General features: G+C 41.7%; 1 protein-coding gene across 8 annotated transcripts in view; it reads left to right on the forward strand.

Annotated features, from left to right (window-relative positions):
- The window catches only part of LOC133391686 (protein lozenge-like), a 337,731-nt gene that overhangs the window by 308,987 nt on the left and 13,714 nt on the right, over positions 1-15,030 (forward strand). Inside the window, exons 1-2 of one of the 8 annotated variants that reach the window (XM_061647411.1) lie at positions 9,453-12,328; positions 12,404-14,974. The exons of the other annotated variants lie outside the window; for them this stretch is intronic. The gene's annotated coding sequence lies outside the window, so the exon portion shown is untranslated. Of the gene's footprint in view, positions 1-9,452; positions 12,329-12,403; positions 14,975-15,030 lie in introns of those variants that run through there. 8 annotated transcript variants of the gene reach the window in all.

Here is a 15,030-nt window from a genome sequence, read left to right on the forward strand (position 1 = left end):
CTAGACTAAATATGAATGATTTCTTACTTATTGTCGCTGAAATTGATAAAAACCAGTTTCCATCGCGAGCTTCATTAATTAAAATTTTGTAAGTTATCGACTCTTTTATAAATATAGTCACACCTCCAGTATGTCGAGAATTGGATAAGCATGAAATTGCCGTGAATCCAGGAATTCCAAACTGTTCGAAAGCTTCAGCTTCCACAATGTGTGTTTCGGTTATAAACACTAACCAAGGTTGAATTGTTTGTACAATATGATTCAACATTATGTGACTAGACGACAATCCAGCCACATTCATGTATAACATCTGTATGTTCTTACTTTGTTTATTCTGCAATTGCTACTTACTCAATTGCTGTTTTCTTGATTTTAACCATTTAAACGTGGGACATTCTTTACTGAAGGCTGAATGAGCAGTGTTCAGTTTTAATCCTCATTGCATATTTTGGGTGGAACAGTTAATGCAGCTTTCAGATGACGACTTACAATCTGATGTTTTATGTTTACCACTACATTTGGAACAAGTTTCTTCATTATCACATGTTGTGCTTTTATGACCAAATTGTCCGCACTTAAAACATCTCATGATATGAAAAGATTCGTGTATGTAGACTCTATCAAATCCAATATTAATCTTTTTTTCTCTGTCTAAGTAAATTGCTGTGTCGTGATCCACCTCAATTATGACATTATACTTTTTATATTTATAGTCAGCTTTTTCAAATTTTCCCAAAATTTTGATGTACGCTGTTGAAAAGCCATTATTTTGCGTTTTGATGAGATCTACCATTTCGTCTTCTTTGTAATTTTCCGACAAACCGATAATACGGAACTTTCTAGTTGGCAAGGAAGTTAGATACTTCTCACCCAAAGATGTCTGTATTTCCTTTCTTATATGGTCAATCCCTTCTTGTGAAGCCCATTCAACAATAATTTGACCAGGCTTACTATTACGGAAATTTGTTATTTTATGTATTCTTGGATCCAAATTCGCTCTCATGTCGCTTCTAGTTTTGTCACAAGTTTGATCTATATTTGGTATAATTATTAAAGTCCCAGTATTGTTTTTTACTTGATTATCTATTTTTGAGACATTGGGAAGTTTGGTATTTCTAGGAGTTTCCATCCTTCCACTATTTCCTCCTTTTTCTTTTACGAGTTAGAGTTGTCCATTCTGTTGTACCTATTGAATCAGTGTGTTCAGTATCCTGCAAAATAAGGGAAGTTGCATCAGATTTTTCTACCAAGTTTTTTTGTGGCATATTGCATGCAACTTTTGCATTTAATTTTTTCTCAATGCTAGAGATGCCGGTGTTAACCGCATCACTAACACTACTGGCCAATTTCGTTTCAATAGCATCTATCGAAGATTTCTGCATATTGGTAATACCAATGCTAACAACTTCACACACACTCGTTTTAATTTTCTCCTCGATAGCAACAATTGACAATTTAATATTTTCTAAAATCGCTTTGATTTCTAGCATTTCGTCGGATTTTGATGCACCTGAGCCTTCTTGTTCCAAGCAATCATCGCACCAATACTTCACGTTCACTATGTCGTTAATCATCTTAGCCGCTGGCTTAGTAAGCCTTGTGCAAGCTCGATGAAATTGACCATGGCATATACCCATACAAGTAACCGGGTCGTCACTAATCAACACCGGTCTTATACATTTCTTGCAACTCATGACGAGTGTTTACAAACACTCATCAGCACACCGAGTGTATTAGTAATGATCGATGCCCGTTTTGCTTACTACTAATACTAATACACGTTATACGTTATTTCAGGAGATCCTCCTTCGTTCGTACAGTTCACTAACACATTGAAACTGTTTACAGCTACTGAAACAACACAAAATAAATTAATTAAAATCAAGAGTATTTCAATCGTCTCTCGATACAACTTCACTACATATCAAAGTCCTGTTATTCAGTCGTCATGTGTAACAAAAATTTCCACACTATTTACACCTTTTCACCACTTTAAACACTTCAACAGGGAGAGCAACACAAACTACACCTCACTCATCATCGCACAACAGCGAGCGTTATTAATAGTAACTTGCGGCACTATCTCATCCCACCCAGTTCTAAGCTCACTTACTTCTCGAGGTATTAATTTTGCCAACGTTATAACAGGGCTTACCAATCCTAGCACATCATAGATTTTTGCGACTTCACTCAATATTTTACGTCTCGTAGTCGCTTCTTGCTGACTGCAAGTAACGTCAAATGAATACCAATCTTTATCAGGATTCCACACTACGCCAAGCGTTTTCACTAAGATTGGTGAGCTTTTATCTATCACCTCTAATTTGAAGCCCCGATCTCCTTCTGCGATATTTTCTAACACTTGTCTACTATTTGAACACCACTTGTGCGCACCAAAACAAGCCTTTGCTAGAATCTTTTCTAAGTCTCTCTGTAACTTGCATGCACGATCTAAATCATTTTCACCAGCAATTATATCATCAACGTATGTATTTTGTTCCAGCACTCTTGCTGCATCTGGGAACTCATTTTTATGATCTAATGCTGTCTGCAGCAATGACATAGTTGCTTGAAATGGGGATGGTGTCAAGCCATATGTTACTGTTTCCAATTCGTAAACGTCAATTGGATCTTCAGCGCAATATCGCCAAAGAATTCTTTGAAATCGAGTATCTGGTGAAAGCACTCGAATTTGCCGATACATTTTGGGTATATCAGCAGTTATGGCATATCGAAAACTTCTCGAACTCAATAATATTGTAAATAGTTCTCTTTGAACCGTCGGCCCTTTCCGTAAAATATTATTAAGTGCTATACCATTCGACGTAGCTGCTGATCCATCGAAAACTGCTCTTAGCTTCGTGGTTGTGCTCGACGGCTTCAGTACATAATGATGTGGTATGTAATAGGCATCATTCGCATCGCCTTCTTCATGTTTCGAAATTTTTCTCATATGACCCAATTCTGTATATTCACGCATGAATATTGAATATTGTTCTCTAAGTTCTGGTTGTTTAGCTAGGCGTCTTTCTATTGTACTTAGCCTCTTCATGGCTATCTGTTTTGAATCACCTAACTTCTCACAATTGGGTTTGAATGGAAGGCGAACCCAAAATCTTCCATCAACGTCTCGACGATGTGTCTCATTAAAGTGTGCTACAGTTTCATCGTCGTCTCGTGTTTGAACGTATTCATCACATGTTTCTATCTTATAGAAATTTGTAAGTATATCAGCTAGTGTATCGTTATTCGTTAAACAGAATGTTTGCGCTATTACTTGGACATTAGTATTAATGACTCCTCCAGCTATCCATCCAAGCGATGTTTTGGTTAGTATAGGAAGACTCTTTCCCATCTCAAACTGATTAGGCTTAACCAGATTCCAAAACCATTCTGATCCGATCAATATATCTACCTTTCCTCTCATGTTAAAGGTAGGATCAGCTAGCTCGATATCGGTAGGAATATTCCATTCAGAAATATCAAATGATCTTTCAGGCAATTTGTTCGTGATCTTAGGAGTGATGAGCACATCAATATTCAACATACATTTTTCTATGCGTGATGCTATGTTGATATTCATATCTTGTAAAATACGCACTTCATTTCCATTAAAGCCACTTACTACGCAGTCAATATTTCTTCTTTTTTGTGTCATAATATTTGTCATTCTAGTCGTGATGAAATTAAGTTGCGATCCTGAATCCAAAAGGGCTCTACATGCAAATCGGTTTCCCGAATCATCGTAAATATCAACCACAGCAGTGGATAATAAAATTTGCCCCTTCGATTTTGGAACAGTGCTCGCACTAAGAATTGTTTGTACATGTTCTTCCTTTCTACTAATTCCTTCTTTTATAACATTATCTTGTCTCTGTTCCTTTTCTTGGGACACGACTAAGCAATTGGGTCGTTCAATCGTTCTATCAAATGGCTGTTTTCTTAGATCTGTTATGTGCAAAAATGTGTGGTGGCATTTGTGACATAGGTGACAATTTTGCACTGCCTTGCATTGTGGTAGTCTGTGCCCCTTTTGTAAGCAGTTGAAACACACTCCCAACGATTTAACCGCACCTAATCTTTCTATTACGCTCATCAATTTGAAATTAGTGCAATTTGACGTATTATGTGTGCCTTGACAAATGCCACAAACTTTAACTGAGTTCTCAACAACGCCAACTGTCAATGCTTTAGATGCTTCACGTCTCTCATATCTTGCTACTACTGGTCTTTCTGGAACTGGTTTTGTCATAAACAACGCTGAGCTTTGATCATCGATAAACTTCAGAAATATGTCCAACTTCATCACATTATCACCTTCTTCGGCTTGCTTAAGACACCACAGCTGCTTTGTTTCAGGATCTAGCTTCTCTATAAGAATATGTATCAGCCAAATATCCCGTCCTTCTTGCTTCATAGCTGCCAGTGCTCGTAGCACTTCGTCGGAAATATCATGCAATGATCGTAAGCCGCTTGCTGATGGTTTAATAATTGCCGGTTGCTTCATGAATCGATCGATATGTTTCACAGCTGCCTCTAAAGGTTTTTCGTACCTCTGCTTTAGTTTCTCTAGAGCTGGCTCATAATTGCCGTCTTCGATCTTTAAGTGCGAAATTAAAGCAGCTGCTTCGCCGGTTAAATTTGTCTTCAAGAAGTACAATCTTTGTGCATTGTGTAGCGATGCGTTTTGATGAATAGCAGTTTCGAACAAATCATAAAAGGATACCCATTTGAGTATATCACCATCGAACGTGGGTAAATTCATCCGCGGCAGTCTTACATCGATTCTTGGGGTTGTATCTGCTACCGAAGTTGCTTCGGCATGTGGATTAAATGAACACGACAGCAATCTTAACAATTCTGTTTGCTGCTCAGCTAACAATTTGATGGCGCCCGCACCATTTTGTTCGTTGCCTTCATTTTGTTCCGACGTTTTTTCTTCAGCAGCTTCCCTAAAACGATTATCAATTTTTAGTAAAGCGGTTCGCATATTTGATGTAGTTTCATCGAATGTAATTTGATGATCCACAATATCCTTTCGATGCTGCTCGTTTTCGTACTCATCTACAATCGCTTCTTGCAATTCCACATACTGCGTGGACAGGTCGTTGACTCTCTTCAAGCACACAGCAACGCTTACACTGTCGTATTCGCTCGCCACCACTTCCTCGACCGTTGTCTTGAGCAGCTGAACTCGTGCATCTATCAGTGATCGTTTAATCAATAAACGCTCCATATTACGCGCTTATATTTACTTTTTGTTGTAATTTATCACTTATTGCACCTTATCCGGTTCGAAGGACCATAAATGTTTGATAATATTTCAATTTAGTTCACTTTTATTTAATCTTTATAATTCACAATTGCTCTTTGCCTAAACCGCGTGCTTCGCTTTTTTTTCGTCTAACGCACACATACATTGTCCTCGCTATCGGTCTGACGCGTACACCTGTCCTATTGATCTCGCTGTCATAGCATCCAGCGAGGATGATCGATGTGCGTCTATAGCGGTCGGTGCACTATTCACCGATTACATCCAACATATGCAATTAACTTTTCTGCATACATCTAGGCGCTAACATTTCCCGACCACCAAAATTGAAAATTTTACAATTCACGTCAACATAATTCAATCCCTTAAGTACTTCACTTCTAGGATCAATACATGCTTCATAATTCATAATACTTCATATAATACAATAGATAATATTTTATAATATTAATTTATATTATTTTATAATACAAGGAAGCAATATTGGCCCGCTTCTCTTCATATTGTTCATCAACGATGTTACCCTCGCTTTACCTCCCGACAGTATCAGTCTGTTTGCCGACGACGCAAAATTTTTTGCGCCTATTCACAACACAGGTGATTGTACATTCCTGCAAGACTGCATCGAAAGTTTCTGTTCGTGGTGCAAGCGTAACGGACTGACTATCTGCATCGAGAAATGCTACTGTGTGTCTTTTAGTCGATGCAGGAGCCCATTCACTGAGACCTACTTCATGGACGGCACTACAGTTAATCGACAAAATCATGCCAAAGACCTGGGCGTTCTGCTTGACTCTAGTTTGAACTTTAAACAGCATATCGATGACGTTATAGCCAGAGGAAATCAATTACTTGGCGTGGTTATCCGGACAACTAATTAATTCCGCAACCCCATGTGCATCAAAGCTGTCTCTAACTGTATCGTTCGTTCGGTTCTGGAATATTCGTGCGTAGTCTGGAGCCCAACTACCGCTTCTTCAATTGCTCGACTTGAGGCGATTCAACGTAAGCTCACGCGATATGCCCTACGCCTACTTCCCTGGCAGGATCGCAATAATCTTCCTCCGTATGCTGCGCGGTGCCGTCTTCTAGGCCTTGAACCTCTTTCGGTTAGAAGACGCAATACACAGTGCTCTTTCATCGCTGGATTGCTAAATGGCTCTATCGACTCATCGCCTTTGTTGCATCGAGTCGATATCTACCCAACGGTCAAAAGCCGAAGATTTTATATTGACCTTTCATTTTTTCTATCTGTCTCTCGCTCTAATTTGAGCGATTTTCCCCTGATGAGTGTCCCCGAGCCTCCTCGTGTGGTTGTTGTTGTTGGAAGTTGAAGCCGAAACCCCCTCGTGCGCTGCCAAAATCAGCGAAGAACGAAATCGAGTGGCTCAAGCGAAAGAACGAAAAAATGATGAACGAGTGTGCTGTGAGAATAACACACACGCACGCACAAGGCGACACCCGAAATCTGGTGCGATACCGGCTTTCAGTGGAGCAAGTACACACATGCACACATTTGGCCACACCAGCGCTCTGTTCTAGTGCAGGTAGTTTTCTGCAGTCCACGGTGATACTACACACAGCCACGCACTTGGCGATACACGCTGTGTGGTGCGGTGCGGTGGACGTTCAGAATTCAGTGGTGCAAATACACACATGCACACACTTGGCGACACACGCTCTGCTGTGCGGTGAGGTTTGTGTTCTGTGTCCAGTGGTGCAAATATACACACACACGTACTTGGCTACACACGCAGTACGGCGCGGTTGGCTTGGCAGAAGCACATACACACATTCACGCAGTAGGCTTTACTTTCAGTCCAGTGACGTTGGTGCTCGTGTGGTGTTTCAGCGCTTGGCGGATAAACCCCGTGAAAATGGAGTTTTGTTTAATTTGAGGTAAGTAAAAGTGATTAAAATTATCAACCAACATCCCCCCTTCTAATTAATATCATTTTTCTTCCATTTCATGTGTGTTTCACGGCGAACGGAGACATCAAAAACCTGTGGCTGTGTCGTAGTGTTGGAGCAGTGGCCCGTACAGTGCAGCGAGAAAAACCAGGAGCAACAGCGATGAGGAGCAGAAAGTGCTGTGCTGAATTTCTTTTTTTTTTCACTGTGCGAGTGTAAAAAGTGTTTTTTTTTTAAATTATGTGCGTTGATTTAGAATTAAGTGCAGTGATTGTTGTGCAAGTGTTGTGTTTTTTTTTGTATTCTATGTTGGTTCGATATTCAATAAATCGAATTACGATAGTATGATGGTGTGCACTGTATCATTTCGGAAAGAAATCCTGGCAAAAAGGGGGAGGGGACTAATTAAACGAAGGTTCGTGCAGACCCCCGTTCGGGTTATGCTTCGGCTTCGGGTTTGCTTCGGCTTCGGGACCCGACGGATCACTTGAATAATTTCGCCAACTCAAGTTCTTTTTCAAGCGCGTATTCAAGGGATCTCTGAGTGCTGGTGCCCGGTGGGTATGCACCATCCCGAACACTTCCACGCAAACAATGAGACCCCAAATTTTGAGTGATTCAGGCCGAGGGGTATGAGGAAGCTTGAGGAAGCAAGGAGAAACGCGCTGCGGTGAGAGTTCGCATTCTGTTTTACACGCAGGCATCACTAACACTAATACAAATACCGTGCTTTGACGAGCCGTCTGTGAATGTGTGTGTGTCTTCTTTCAGCGAGCTCAACTTAGAGCTGCTCGTCACATCGTGTTGTCTCGCTTACACTACAGCGTCGAACCATCGCTCCGTATGTCCCCCCTCCTACGCGTACAAAACCACCAGTACAGCGCGACGCTTTGTCGGAGATGGTTGTACGCGTTTCGTTCTAAGTCCCGCGCGCAGTATTTGTGCGTTGGTGCGCATTTCGTCTAAGTCTCGTGCGTCGGTGTATTTTGGTAAAGTGTGCAATGAACAGTGTGTACAGACGCACATGCAGTGCGTGCATCGACAGGTAAGAATTTGCTGAACAGAGGCAACGCAGATTGTCGACAAGTATCCCGCAGCCTGGTTCGACCCGGTACTTTATAGTATGACGCCATACGTGAGTATGAAGGATTTGAGTACCGTCCCCCGTTAGAAGTTACTCTTGGAGGAATAAGTTACACCCTCGCGCGAGCCCTCCCCCTTCCCACCCCCGCGCGAGCCCTAACGCACGGTGCGCTCTGCAGTTCTCAATGTGTTGTGTTCTTTCTAATCATGCTACCAACACATCCAAAGATATTTGTTTCTTTCGTTTCTCGTTTTCTTTCATGCATAGACACGATCGCAAATACGCACTTATTCTAACAACAAACATGGTCATTTTTGGTTACATAAACATTTTATTGAAACATAAATTACACTTTCACAACACATTTAGAATCGTTCATACTCACGAATGGCGTCATACTGTAAAGTACCGGGTCGAGCCAGGCTGCGGGATACTTGTCGACAATCTGCGTTGCCTCTGTTCAGCAAATTCTTACCTGTCGATGCACGCACTGCATGTGCGTCTGTACACACTGTTCACTTCACGCATCAACGCACAAATACTGCGCGCGGGACTTAGAAAAAACGCGCACAACCATCTCCGACAAAGCGTTGCGCTGTACTGGTGGTTTTGTACGCGTAGGAGGGGGTACATACGGAGCGATGGTTCGATGCTGTAGTGTAAGCGAGACAACACGATGTGACGAGCAGCTCCAAGCTGTTGAGCTCGATGAAAGAAGACACACACATACACAGACGGCTCGTCAAAGCACGATATTTGTATTGCTGTTAGTGAAGCGCGCGTGTAAAACAGAATGCGAACTCTCATCGCCGCGCGTTTCTCCTTGCTTCCTCAAGCTTCCTCATACCCCTCGGCCTGAATCACTCAAAATTTGGGGTCTCATTGTTTGCGTGGAAATCACTCAAAAAATACAATCATTTTGCCGGACGGGTTAGGTCTAGAGAAACTCTACGGCTCGCTCAACCCCGTTCCAGTGCTGGTCGGCCTGACCCTATGTTCCGCATGTCGGCTGTCTTCAACACTGTCTCGGATTGCTTCGACTTCGACATCTCAACTCAGTGCTTCAAGGAACGTCTCCGGCTTTTGCCGTGGCCGCAGTAAATTGCGATGCAAATCTTGTTTTTGCTATGTTTTTTTTTTATTGAACTGTTACATCTTAATTAGGCCATACGGCCCGTTGAAGATTAAATAAATAATAATAATAATAATAATAATAATAATAGATATGCTTCTCACTTTCGTAGATTATGTGCAAAAAAAAAATAACTCGACAAAAACTAACCAAATGTTTAACTCGACAAAAAAAACTGTCGCACGAGATTTTCGCCTCAGTTCATAGTAGTACGCAAACTCTACTAACTGGCCTCTTTAGTTCTTTTGCTTGTGGTGTACGTAACGTGACTACTCTTACGGTGCCGTCTGGTCCTGGGTGTACATCGATTATTCTCGCTAATAGCCATTTTAGTGGTGGCCAGTGCTGCAAAATGTCACTATCAATGTCATAAAAAAATCTGACTGAAGCAAAATTCATATCAGCGTCACGTACTCAATTGTGATAATCAGAGGTGATACTCAGAACGATTGGTGTGAGTAATACATGCTCATGACATGTTTGCGACCATCGCTTGGTCAGTCACTATATCACGACTTTTTTTTGCTGTGATCAATTTTGCAAAATGTCACTGACATAGTCATGACAAATTCTGGCTGAAACAAAATCATCTCAGCGTCACGAGCTCTACTGCGAAGATCAGAGGCGAGCCTCAAACAGTTGGTGCGACCATCGCATGCTTGGTGACATTGTGTGCAACCAGCTCGTGTTCAATCACTTGGTCGCGACATTTGCAGTCGGTGATCATCGCGATATGCATTGCGTGCGAGTGGTTCCAAGAAACAAAATGAGCATGTTTTCTCGCTCTGTTTGACCCGACAGATAATCAAAACAGATAGAGAGAGAAAGCGTGCTCATTTTGTTGCTAGAGCCTACGCGCCAAGTATATTCCAAGAATGTCGCGATTATCGCCGACAACAATGTCGTGACCAAGTGAGTGATCAAAAGTTGGGTGCTAAACTAAATGTCACCAAGCATGTGATTGATTTTCCAACTGTTTGAGTATAGTCACTGATCATTTCAGTTGTGTACGTGATCTTATATGAGCTTCGTTTCAGTCATGAGTGTTGATGATTGAAACAGTGGCATTTGGCAGCACTGTTCACAGCCAGAAAAAAAATCATGATAATGCTTGCGCCGGCATTAAGCTAAGCTTGTCAGTCAGAGTATCGTGTTGGACTCAAGAATTCACATGTCGTGTTCAGCATGTAATGGCGCACTTTTATTGACTATCAGCAATGAGCATCAAGCTACCACGGATATGTTAATTGTTTTCGTTGGTGAAAATCTCGTGATACTCATGACATTTTACAGCACTGGCGGTGGCACATTATCTCCTCGTACGATTACCATCATTCCAGGGCAGATCAGTCGTACTGGGTCTCTCCATTTGGGTCTAGTCTGCAGCTGTTGAAGATATTCCACATGCCAACCCAAGGAACATTTCCTACGCTTTTTAGACTTAAACATGCCTTATCAAAGTTTTATCATGATTGGCCTAAGAAATAAATGTCGTAATGCATATTTTTTACTTGCTAAGCAGTCTTTGAAATACGAGCATCTTTAAAACATTTTAAAACACCTACAAAACCACCTATTAAAACCAAAATTGTTGTTTTTTTGGGTTATTTTAATCGCACTGTAGATGTGCTGTAAAGAGCTTTTAAAAACCGTTAATTTAAGATCTATTTAAAACTCAAAGCAATAAGACCATCCTGTCTAATATTACGCTTGTTAATACTATAATCTCTTAAAACCGACACGTCAGGATTATAAAAAGAATGTTGGAAGAATAGTTGCTAGTTGTCATATTTTTGTACCAACAAAAGTAGCTATCATGTATGACAAATTGAGCAGAATAAAATCGAGTGGAAGTTTTAGGCGAAATGTAGCTAAAAACTATCTCAAAATTGTGCAAACACATCCTATAAGAGTAGTGGAAACATTACGAGCAGTAAATCAGCCATTTCAAAATGCAGTTGAACCAACAACAACCCCCAGGACAATCGCACGGCAATCGGATTGAACGCGCAACATTTTCCATACAATCCGCAGTGTTGCGTTTGATTCACGCCAACTTCCCCCAGGACAATCGCATGGCAATCGGATTGAACGCGCAACATTTTCCATACAATCCGCAGTGTTGCGTTTTCTTCGCGCCAACTTTGCCTGTATTTTCAATGAGCCAAACGATTTTACCCCCTCCTACACGCGATGTATCCTAAAGCACGCTTATCGCGGCAACGTTCACCACATACACACACACATCTCCACACTCAGGGTACGACATCTTCCCTGTTGCTGTTCTGGACTCAGACAAAATTTGTGTTTCTACACTTATTGTTCAAATAAGTAGTAGCTCTTAGGATCTGAATTTACAAACAAATATCAAAATGTTATGTTCTGCTAATGATATTGCTCTAAATTTAAATGCACTACATTAAGTTTTTACATATCTTTCGTAAAAGTTCGTCAGAGTTTGAAAATGTCGATACAATTTGTCATGAATAACTTAAATTTTAAGATTTTCGCGCATAAAATTATGACGCGCGCTGTCTGTGCGGCGGCGTAAGTCGCTACTCGTATAGCCGTCTCGCTTCTTCTTGTGTGTGCTTTACCGTTGCTCACCGCATCAAGAACATTGCTGCTCACACACACGTCGATCTGCGGCAAACAATTGGAGGGGGAGGATGTGTCGGTTTGCTCCAGAAATCGTGTGTGATTTTGGTGTTCTGGATTTGGTTCCATCGCTGTTTGTTTTGGTGAAATTGAAAAGGTAAGAATCATCAACCGATGGTAAAGTGTGATAGTAAGATGATGGTGACTGATGCTTTTTTTTTGTTTCTTTTCCTGCTTTCATCCACTGATGGCGTCGAGCATTGCCGAGGATGTGATCGAATGCGGAATATTCTAAACGAGGAGCTTCATTCCGGATTTTGTTTGCAATAAGGTAAGTTATGATAACACACAAAGCATACAAAAAAAGAGTGATTAATCTTATTCTTAACTTTAATTTCTTCAACAGCGCTGAACTCCTCCTCCAGCTTACAACGAACGGTCAACGGATGAGGAAGGAGAGGAGGGACGGCAAAGGTACACGCACAAACGGGCACACATCAGCCTTGTCGGAGAACGAGAACACGGGAGGGGGAGATCGGCAACGTATAGAGCATCTTCATTTACGCTCCCTCGTGCGTTCGTGCGTGCGTGCGCTCGTGCGTCTATGTGTGTGTATGTGTGTTCATGCCTGCGTGCGTGGCTGTGTGTGTTTTTGCCGCCTCGCATAACGAGATCCTACGGGATCACCTTGCGAAAAACACCAAGAGAGGGGTAGGTGTGTGTGTGTGTGTGTGTGTGTGTGTGTGTGTGTGTGTGTGTGTGTGTGTGTGTGTGTGTGTGTGTGTGTGTGTGTGTGTGTGTGTGTGTGTGTGTGTGTGTGTGTGTGTGTGTGTGTGTGTGTGTGTGTGTGTGTGTGTGTGTGTGTGTGTGTGTGCTTGCATGCGTGCGTGATTGTGTGTGTGGTTTTTGCTGTTTCGCGATTTCCTACGGAATCACCTTGCGAAAACACACGAGGGGGAGGGGTTGGGTGTGAGTGTGTACTTGCCTGGGTGCGTTCGTGGCTGTGTGTGTGTGTTTTTGCGTTCGCGTTCTCCTACGGGATCACCTTGCGAAAACACACGAGGGGGAGGGTTGGGTGTGAGTGTGTGCTTGCCTGGGTGCGTGCGTGGCTGTGTGTGTGTGTTTTTGCGTTCGCGTTCTCCTACGGGATCACCTTGCGAAAAACACCATGGGGAGGAGGAGATTTGTGTGTTGTTTTTTTTTCTTTGCCATTTTGCACTCTCCCGCGGGTCTCATGTGATCGATTGTTTTTTTTTTTGGTTTTTCAATAAGAAAAAAATCTTTAAAAAATACCAGAGGGGAGGGTGTGTGTGTGAAAAATAAAAGAAAATATGTTAAACGAAGTTAAAACTGAGTCTGAACTCATTGCAATCCGAAACAAAGTGAGGGGGGTAATAAAATGTAGTACACATGCATGCAACATGTATCGTGCCGCCGCGACGTTTCTCGCTTTCAGCCCGATTGGAGCTTCTAAGGGATTATTTTAATGGGCGCCCAGATAGAGCCCGATGAGACCGAAATCGCATGGATAATGGTACCGGGGTTTGCCTGCCCCCAGGACAATCGCATGACAATCGGATTGAACGCGCAACATTTTCCATACAATCCGCAGTGTTGCGTTTTGTTCGCGTCAACTTTGCCTGTATTTTCAATAAGCGAAAGGCCACGGGAGTGACAAAATGCTGACAAATTTTTCAAAATGTGAGCTTTTGTCACTTTTTTGAGCTTTTGTCAAAATTTTGTGACCTGGAGCAGCCAGGAAAAGAAGTTGAAAAAAGTTGACAAAATTTGACGTTCGTGAAAAAGCGTAAACAAACAGCTATTTGGCGCAGTTGTGACCCATTGTTATGATAATAATGCTAAAATGCATGATTCTAATTGATTTATGCACCTATTTCGTGCTTCTTAAACAAAATATAGATGATATCTAGATGTTGGAGCTTTTTGTCGCTCTTGTGTATGTTTTTGGTGCGGCCACGAGAAAAGCTCTTTTTTGCAGTTGACAAGCAATTTTGACAAAGTTGAAAAAATTTTCAACATTTTTTCAGCTCCGTAGCCACGCGCTAAATGAGCCAAGCGATTTTACCCCCTCCTACACGCATTCCCCCAGGACAATCGCATGACAATCGGATTGAACGCGCAACATTTTCCATACAATCCACAGTGTTGCGTTTGCTTCGCGCCAACTTTGCCTGTATTTTCAATGAGCCAAACGATTTTACCCCCTCCTACACGCGATGTATCCTAAAGCACGCTTGTCGCGGCAACGTTCACCACATACACACACACATCTCCACACTCAGGGTACGACATCTTCCCTGTTGCTGTTCTGGACTCAGACAAAATTTGTGTTTCTACACTTATTGTTCAAATAAGTAGTAGCTCTTAGGATCTGAATTTACAAACAAATATCAAAATGTTATGTTCTGCTAATGATATTGCTCTAAATTTAAATGCACTACATTAAGTTTTTACATATCTTTCGTAAAAGTTCGTCAGAGTATGAAAATGTCGATACAATTTGTCATGAATAACTTAAATTTTTAGATTTTCGCGCATAAAATTATGACGCGCGCTGTCTGTGCGGCGGCGTAAGTCGCTACTCGTATAGCCGTCTCGCTTCTTCTTGTGTGTGCTTTACCGTTGCTCACCGCATCAAGAACATTGCTGCTCACACACACGTCAGTCTGCGGCAAACAATTGGAGGGGAGGATGTGTCAGTTTGCTCCAGAAGTCGTGTGTGATTTTGGTGTTCTGGATTTGGTCCCATCGCTGTTTGTTTTGGTGAAATTGAAAAGGTAAGAATCATCAACCGATGTAAAAGTGTGAGAGTAAGATGATGCTGATGGTGACTGATGCTTTTCTTTGTTTCTATTCCTGCTTTCATCCACTGATGGCGTCGAGCATCGCCGAGGATGTGATCGAATGCGGAATATTCTAAACGAGGAGCTTCATTCCGGATTTTGTTTGCAATAAGGTAAGTTATGATAACACACAAAGCGTACGAAAAAAGAGTGATTAATCTTATTCTTA

This window comes from Anopheles gambiae, chromosome X, assembly GCF_943734735.2.
Source record: "Anopheles gambiae chromosome X, idAnoGambNW_F1_1, whole genome shotgun sequence".
Taxonomy (NCBI): Eukaryota; Metazoa; Arthropoda; class Insecta; order Diptera; family Culicidae; genus Anopheles; species Anopheles gambiae.